Raw genomic sequence first — 8,982 nt, forward strand, 5'->3', positions numbered from 1 at the left:
AACGACTCATATAGATGGACCAGCTAGAAGAGCGAGGTGCGCAATAACGCTAGAACCCTTTTTCCACCTGGGTCCCCGCCCTTTTTCGCCCTCATGTCCCTTCCTTGTCGCACAAACTTGCCCCTTCTTCCTCACAGCCTCGGCCGTATCTAGACCCACAGCTAGCTTGCGCGCTTGGGTTGTTGCGTGGAATAACATATCGCAGACCACTCTTCAATATTGGGCATAAATCAAAAATATCTGCGACAAACTAACTGCGACACACTGCTGCTGGAGTATAACCAGCCCTTTGTTTTGGCCGTTTTGAAAGCCATAAATCAAGAAACTTAATAACAATAATGTAGCAAAGCTTTGTTGTCAATAGGATTAGATCTGTTGAATTAATGACGTTTAAAGTGAAAAAAAGAGATTATGTTATTGGATGGGACACTCCTCAATGACACTTTCAGAGTGGATCAGACTCAGCCAATTCTGTCATGTCATTCTACAAAAGTCAATTTTGGTCTCTGACAGAGGACATCCACAGAGATTGGTCAGAGGTCAAAGGCCACATGGACATATTTAAACAGATTCTCTCTGGTAGCAGAACTGCTTGGAAAACAACCAACTTGTGTGACCTCAACTACACTTAGAAACCAAGATTAGATCCAGAACCTAATACCAGAACCAGAGCCATACTACAGAGCCAGAACTCTGGATCCACAGACCTTATGACACACAGCTCCTGGACAGGTGGTTTGTTACCTCTGTGTTGTGATGGCTCCTTTTCCTAGGATGTTTCTGTTGCCATGGTGATTGCTCAGTCACCACAGTAACAACTAAGATGTCATGGTTGCAGCTGTGTTTCCGTGGAGACGGCTTAGCAGCCATTTTGATGAAAGCTTAGTTGCCATGGCAATGCTCAGTTACTGTGGTTACCTTTTTTGTTGTATGTTGGACGTCTGCTGATTGGCTAAAGCCTTTGAAGCAATTGATGCTGATCTTTATTGCTAACAGCAGCTTGGGTGTAGTAAACCTTCTGTTAGGGCCACCTGAGGAAAAAAGATCCTTTTGGATATTGTTATCGTTGCTGACAGAGTGAAGTCCTGTGACTGGTTATCGTTCTGTTGTTATGGTAGTTATTTTTTCCTCTAGTAATTTATTGTGAAAAAGGCTTTTTTCTTCGGTGTGGTTCGGATTCTGGCTCACATTTAAATGGATCATCTTAGTTTATTCTACAGCATGTCATGATGGACATATTAATCAGAAACACTCCATGACAGTTTGTCCCAGGGAATTCCAACCATCTCCATGTGTTATCAGGATTTGTTCTTTGAAGATGAAGCCTCAGAGGGATTTGGTGCCTTTGTGGAAATGTGAAAGTCCAGTTGGACGAGGATCTGTGAGCTTTGGCCATTGATGAACTGAAAGCTGTTGTCTGTGTGTCTGTTCTGCTGCATGTGATCACATCCTGAAAACTGTTTCCATCTGAATGTAAAAATGTGGAGCTTCACCACATCATGTGACGAACTGCTGCTATAAAAAGATCTCCTTCTGTCAGACTAAAGATGATGGTGCATGCTTTGTTCTCGTCTTGATGAAGAGTCTAAAAATAAAACTGTTCTTCATCACCTGCTTGGTGTCACGTTATTAAGATTATAAATCTTCTCTTCTCAGAGATATTGGTGTTGGAATCTAATCAACTGAAATCCCTCCATCAGTTTGATCTGCAGACAGATTATGTTTAGTTCCGTCTTTCTGCCAACAATGGTTGCCTCCAGTGAAAAGCTACAGGCCCCTCATTATCGTCAAAACAGCCTTGTATTTAACAAACTTCTGCAGAGAGCATTGCAGCTGAAAGAGCAGTTTTCATCAAGAAAGTCAAGTTGCGAAATGTAGCTTTAGAATAAATTCCGGTCCTCCAGGAGAACGATGATCAGAACCATGGTTCGATCTGTGCAGAACTTGCTTGGTAGCAGGTGGTAGTAAAGTTATCTAGAAACCAAATGAGCTAGGAATGCCAGTAACAGAAACCTTTAACCACTCAGTGATGTTTTATGTGGCACCAAGGAGACAAAACATGCAGGACAGGGATCCTGGGGGCCAGGGATTCACTGCTGAATTGGATATTTGGGGCATATACCTGATTGACTAATACTTAGAAGTGAAACCGATCTTATCCACCGATCTTGTCTACATATGCGGTGGTCTGAAAATCACCCAATGTCGATGCAGAGCAGTAATTTGAGACGTTTTTGTTGTTTTACAGGTACTGATTATTTTTTAGCACAAGATTAAAATATTGAAGGAACTTTGTGATCATATAATATATAAAAATTTAAAGAATATAAGTTTTAATCAAAATTGGAATTGGATGTTAGGCTTTTTAAAGATAAGCAATTGGTGATCGCCCAAAGAAACTGCAATCGGTGCACCCCTCCTGAGGACAGGGATGGGATCTGCTGCTCTAAGTGCCGTGGCATCCTCCAGTTCTTATAGAGTTTCTTTACACAAAGGTACTTTATTTTCATCACATTCAAGATAGACGATTGTTTCTGCTACAATACAAAGCCCATACCATAGATTCATCAAGCTATTTCTGTAAATGACAGGACTCAGACTTAGAGTTGGAGTAGATTCATGCCTTGTCCCAATTCCTGAAGATTCTTTATTTCTTGGCAAACAGCTTCTTTGAGTCAGAACTGAAGGTGCAACCTCCTGTATGATATCAGTTCCTTTACAAAACACATAGACATAACATCCATGCAGCGCTTCCTTAGGTCATTATGACTAGCTCTTTAGTTAAATTGTTAACAAGGATCTAAACTCCAAACAGAGAAAACTGAGGTATGATCCTACTTGCCAAAAGCAGGTTGTGCAGAAGAATTTAATGTGTCTTTTGTACAACAGAAAGACCCGGATCATGCTGTAGAATTAAACACTGTGGTTCAAGGTTACCATGATTTCAAGGCTTTTATAATTACAATTATATAAGTTTTAACTATTATAGCTTCTATAACGAAAAGATCTGCACCTCACTGCTCTGAATTAATGCAAACTGAGTTCAGAAGCTTGGAGAGTTGATAAAACAGCACCTGTGTTCTGCAGAAACATTGGGTTATGTTGGTTTGTTCTGAATGAAATTATCTGAAATTTAATCTGTTTTTTCGATGAACTAACAAAAAAAAAATGCATGGAATATTTAATGACTTAAATCAAACTGGACCAGCTGATTGTGTCAGCTATGAAATGAAATGTTTCAGAGTCTGGCTGTGAAGGTGAAGTTGTGTGAGAAGAACCACTTGCCCAGCTGTGGTGGAGGAAGTCTGCAGTGACTGGTCCCGATGGATTTTAGGCCGCTATCCAGTCAAACATTGGATCTTAAAAGGAAGGTGAGTTCCTAGAAGAGACAAGCCTAAAGCTGAGATGATTTAGTTAGTATTTTTCTTAGGGGAGCTTTCCTGTTCCAGACATACAAATACAATATAAAGGCCTTCTTATGGGCTTCCTTTTAAGGCGTATCACAGTTTCCATAACAACCAGTTGCTGTTAAAATAAAAGCATAAACACTGAATTTCTGCTATTTGACACTAAGGTAACACTAAATGTTTACATAATTATTTTTTATAAAAGTCTACAAGATACGTTCAGGAACAGAAGAAGTTAATTTTTTTTAGCAACAAAGTACAAAAGTTTTGCAAAAAATAAAAATGATTTTTAAACATGGTTTCAGTCCAGATCTAAAGGTTTTTAAAGGAAGTTAGACCAACATGTTTTCTGTCTTTTGAACTAGTTTCAAGTTGATGATATCTAAAGATATCAGAAAAGGACATTCCCAAGTGAAAAAAAGTAAGTTTCTCCCCTTAGGGGGCAGGGCTTTGAGGATGTCATCATTTGACCAGCCAGTATCATCCAGCTACCAAAGGGACTCATTATCACCAAACTTGGTTTGATTTGGATTTTTTTTCTGTAAAAGCTATTACAGTTCAAATTTCTTGAAAAGTTCAATTATTCAGAGCCCAGACAAATCCTTTAAAAAACTCAAAAAGTCAAGCTTTTAATTGCTTTTAATCTCTAATGCCTTAAGTGCATATTGACCAAGTTTGAAGCTAATATCTCAAAAAACCTTGGAGAAGTTTGTGTTAGGAATTATGCACTAAGCCAAGAGTTACAGCTCTTCTTTGTAGGAATCTGACCAAATGTGTTAGTCCTCCAAAATCCTGACACTCCAGCGTGCAGAACACTAAGCAGAGTCATAGTTTAACACACCTCTCTGCAGCTTCTCTGCTGTTACCCACTCATGATTCCATCCTGATAGTTTCCTGCCCACGAACAAAATCTAATAAATTAGAAAAGATTCCCAAAGGAGTAAATCATGATAATTAAATTAAAATTAAAATATCTCCAATTAGGGGAAAAGTCAAAAATGATTAAATGTGGTTTATTTAACATAAGATGTCTGTCTTCAAAAAGTCTGCTACTTAATTACTTAATTTGTGATAATCACATTGATTTATGTTGCCTTACATAAACCTGGCCACAGCAAGAAACTTATGTGAACATAAATGAGGCAACTATCTCTCATTCTGGGTGAGGAGGAGTAGCAATCTTTCAGCCTGACTTACTGATTACTCCAAAGGCAGGTAATAATTACAACTCTTTTGAACATTTAACCCTTAGTTTCCCTCATCCAATTTGCAAAGCAAGAAAACTTCTTATTTTTGTAACTTTGTATTGTCCACCAGGTCCTTACTCTGAATTTGTAGATGTTTTTTTCTGATTTGGTGTTAAATACTGACAAAGTCATCATAGATAGAGTCTTTAGAAAATTAGGTGATTAGTAAGTGTTGGGGTTTTATTTTCAAGGCCCTTCCAGGTTGGATGCCACATTAATGTTGTGGATTTATATTCTATTCCATTCCCGGCCAGCTGGGAATTTATATTTGTACTTTAAGATGTTTATTTCCCTCCCCGGTAGGGGTGCTTAATATCTTATTTAATCCGATATTATTTGGGCTGTCATATATTGTTTATGAACACACGTCCTACTAGCTGAACAATAAATGAAAGAGTGATTCGATCACTAATCATGGTCAAACAGTTAATTCTGCATCTACATGGAATAAATTCAGCACAACTTCTGTTCAAAATATAAGAGTTTATTAATAAAAATCATTCAGCTCCAAGTCAAATATATAATCTGTTTAAAACTCAACTAGAAATAGTGAAACTCAACTAAACTAAACTACTATGTACAAAGAGGAAGGGCAAACATGGTTGAAAACAATTTAAGGCCCCGTCCACACAAAGTCAAACCCTGGCCTAAACGCACCATTTTTTCACCAAACCAGCCTCCATACGAAGCCGGCGTTTCGGGGGTCTGTAAACGATCTTTTTTATTAAGCCTTCAGAGTGGGAAGATTTTGAAACGCCGTTTTCGCGTTTCCATCTTTAAGGTCTGACCGCATTTTTTTTTTTTACACGCATGCGTCATAGCGTCGCCTCTAAACACGCATGCGCGACACAGTATCACAACAACAATGGCGCCGTACTGTGTTGAATGGTTGCTGCTCATGCTACTCACCCTGCTGTCGGGCTTACAACAGAATCTTCTTCTTCTGGAATATCTCCAGGAAGAACAGAGCAATATCGACGACATATTTCAGCACCTGAATTTGACTGAACCACGAAAATGGGCCCGCAGGGCCATTTTCCGGTTTGGTTGTTGTATAAATATTACTGTGCATGCCCAACATTCGTTGCCTGTTTTCGCCTACTTTTTGCTTTGGCACCACAGTGCCACTTACAGGCCTGGCATACATTTTGCAGCGTTTTCATGCATTCGTGTGGACGATCACATTTATTTTACGTCTTTACGACAAACGTTTTGGAAAATATTAGCGTTTCGTGTTCGTTTTGACTTCGTGTGGACGGGGCCTAAGATGGATCTTGTTTTTCATCATTGGTCACACCTCTGTGGGAATTCCTGTGGCTGCTTTTGGAGGCCTTGGCTGAAAAGGGGGGGTTGCAGAGATCCCACAGCTGCTCACCCACCAAAGCTTTATCCTCTTCTCTGGTCATCAGTTCAAGATGAAATATGGTCACTGGTTCCCAATATCCAAAAACCATGCCATATGGCACAACATCAGTCACTTAATTTGGATGGGATTAAACTGGTTTCAGATAATAAAGTAAATAAATCTTGGTGTTATTTTAGATCAGGACCTGTCATTTAAATCCCATATCAAAGAGGTTTCTAAATTTTCCTTCTTTCATCTGCGGCATATTGCAAAAATTAGAAATATCTTGCCCAGGGGTGATGCTGAGAAACTATTTCATGGATTTGTTACTTCAAGGCTGGTCTATTGTTACTCTTCACTAAGGAAGTCCACAAACTGTAGTTAAAAGCTTTCAGCTAAACCTAACTGTTGCAGCCAGAGTTCTGATGAAAATTAAAAAGAGAGATCATATCTCTCCTATCCTAACTTCTTTTCAATGGCTTCCTCTAAAATCAAGAATAGAATTTAAAATCCTCCTTTTCATATATAAAGCCTTAAATGACCAAGCTCCATCTTATATCAGAGATATGATTACTCTTTATGTTCCCAAAACACCACTTAGCTCTCAATCTGCAGGTTTACCAGTGGTCCCTAGAATTTCTAAAAATAGAACGGAAGGCTTTTTCTTTTAGTTATCAGGCTCCTCTCCTGTGGAACCAACTACCAGTTTTAGTCCGTGAGGCAGACACCCTGTCTTCTTTAAAGGGTAGTCTTAAAATGTTTCTTTTTGATAAAGCTTAAAGTCAGAGTGGCTCAGGTTATCCTGAGCTATCTCTATGATTATGCTGCTGTAGGCTTAGACTTCTGGAGGACTCAGGGACGCCTTTTTCATCATTCTGGTTCAATTCTCTGTTATCCCGTTTTACAGAATCTGTTTGTTCAATCTCTAATGTTATGCTCTCTCTGTTTTTTCTCTCAGTACCCTTGCCTTGTCTGTTTTTGTTTGGCTGTGACCAGGGCCGGTTCTAGCCCTTTGGTTGCCCTAGGCGAGATTGAGTTTATAAAACAACAATATAAAACCGGATAATTAATAACCAATATGCAGCTATGTACATTTTTACAGTAATGGATATTTGAAAATAGCAGCAACATCAGAGATGTGCAGAATGACAGCAGCAGGTTATTTAACTGACTAAGGTTTCTATCATTACATTTGATTTGATTTGTTCCTGCTCCCAGTGGTTGAAACCTTTATTCCACTCTGGATTCATTCTTGTGAGTGTAGTCTTTGTTCACTTTAACTTAAAAAAAAAAAAATAAATAAATAAATAAACAAACAGTTTTGAAAACCTCGGTATTCATTCTTTTCCTGCTTTGTGTGTCAACTTTCACGGTTGCTAAGCAACAGAGCATACTGCGGTAAAACCCGCCGAAGGGTAGACCTGGTCGAATTTACAGCCAAAACTCTTCTGGTCCCCTTATTTTCAAGGACTTCGAAGGATCCAGTCTAGGTAGACCGCGTCCTTGGAGGATGCGTCCTAGGTTTTCGAACAGAGCCTCTGATTAAGAACAGGGCTGCCCGCACTGACGCGGCTCAAGGATTACGTCACACGGAGCGTCGTGCGCAGTGAAATCAGGACATTTCCTCACTTTCTAAAAAAAACCCGGGACGCCCGGGACAGGACGTGAAATACGGATATGTCCCCGGAAATACGGACGTTTGGTCACCCTAGCATATATACTGAGAAAAAAATGATGTCAACATACAAAAAAAATGTTTGAACTGTTAAAAGAAAAAACTTGCCCTACCATTCATCTAATCTCCCGACGTCCAATCTCCACTCATTGTCCGACTCGCTGTTGTTCGTCCGCTGCCTTCTCTTCATCTGAAACATCTGGGTCGAACATGTGAGGCTCCAGACACAAATATTCTTCCTCCGATACATCAGAATGGTCTCCTGGTAGGAATCGCTCGGTTGAAGTCGAAATTTTGCTTTCAGATTTCTCGTTTTGGCTATCACATTTAGTGCAGTAGACCGCCATGAACGCTCCCGTTCTGACGTCACGACTTCCGGGTTGGAGGGCGCTTGAAAAGTGATCAGAGTCTTTTCCGATTTTCTCTTAAATGTGAAAAAATAAATAAAAAAAACTGTGGTATATTTATTTGTTCATATTTTGCTATTTATATATAAGTAAGGTTAAGTCAAACTGACGGACGCTTCATAACCGGTTTAATTCGCTTTTTTTTATAATTCTATGATTAATGGGAAGTAAGCCTAAGGGCGACGCTAGAGGGCGCCCCCAACACATTTGTCGCACTAGGCAATTACCTAGCTCGCCTATAGCAATCGCCGGCCCTGGCTGTGACACCACCTTGGAGAGAAATATCACCTGTGCTGCTGCCATCAACACTTTTGTTTATAGATGTTGGAGATCGATCAGTTTTTCAGTGTAGTCCTGTTTCTCTGACTGTGACTAACTGGATGTGCTCTCTTCATCCTCTGTCATGTGATCTGGCTTGGAGCTCATCTGCCTGGCTGTGTGTTTCCTGGAGCCTTGTTCTGCTGGAAGTTCTTCCTGTTAAAAGGGAGTTTTTCCTCTTCACTGTTGCTACAAGCATGCTTAGTGTGAGGGGTTGCCATAGAGTCAAAGAGTCAATACAATCAACTGGTTTTTCTTAGATAGAAAACTTTGAATCAATTTGACTGTATGATCTGATGGACTGTAGAGTGCCTTGAGATGACATGTGTTGTAAATAAACTGAATTGAATTGAATTTGTAAAATTGGGTAAAACTGTAAATATGTGTAACCTTAAACCATTTGATTTACTTTTGTTTGAGTGATAGTATTTTAAAGTGACAGTGATCTTTGATATAATTCTGATGGCTTTATCTACCTATGTACCCAAACAAAAAATATTTTAGTATGAGTAAAAACAGAAAAGACCTACAGAGCTTAGGTTATAGTTAGACGTAATGTTTTTACACAAGTTTAATTGCTCTA

This window comes from Cyprinodon tularosa, unplaced genomic scaffold (genome assembly GCF_016077235.1).
Source record: "Cyprinodon tularosa strain WSP-4 unplaced genomic scaffold, ASM1607723v1 ctg385, whole genome shotgun sequence".
Taxonomy (NCBI): domain Eukaryota; kingdom Metazoa; phylum Chordata; class Actinopteri; order Cyprinodontiformes; family Cyprinodontidae; genus Cyprinodon; species Cyprinodon tularosa.